The following is a 255-nucleotide window of genomic DNA, read 5'->3' on the forward strand; positions in this document are numbered from 1 at the left end:
CGGGCTACGAATCACCTCAGGCCCAGCACCTCCACAGCGCGGGTACCCCCCACCAAAACACCACCGGCACGCCGGGAAAGCGGGCGCGCAACCCCGCACATGCGCACTGCACAGCAAAGGACAAGCCTCCCCCCCCCGCCCTATTTTGAGCCCCGACCGGGAACCAGGAGCAGCGGCGCATGCGCGCGGGAGGGGCGGGGGGAACGCGCACCAGACTCACGTGACCGCCCTGCCTCCCTCCCCGGTGCAGCCACG

The sequence above is a fragment of the Caloenas nicobarica genome, chromosome 2, assembly GCF_036013445.1.
Source record: "Caloenas nicobarica isolate bCalNic1 chromosome 2, bCalNic1.hap1, whole genome shotgun sequence".
NCBI classification, from domain to species: domain Eukaryota; kingdom Metazoa; phylum Chordata; class Aves; order Columbiformes; family Columbidae; genus Caloenas; species Caloenas nicobarica.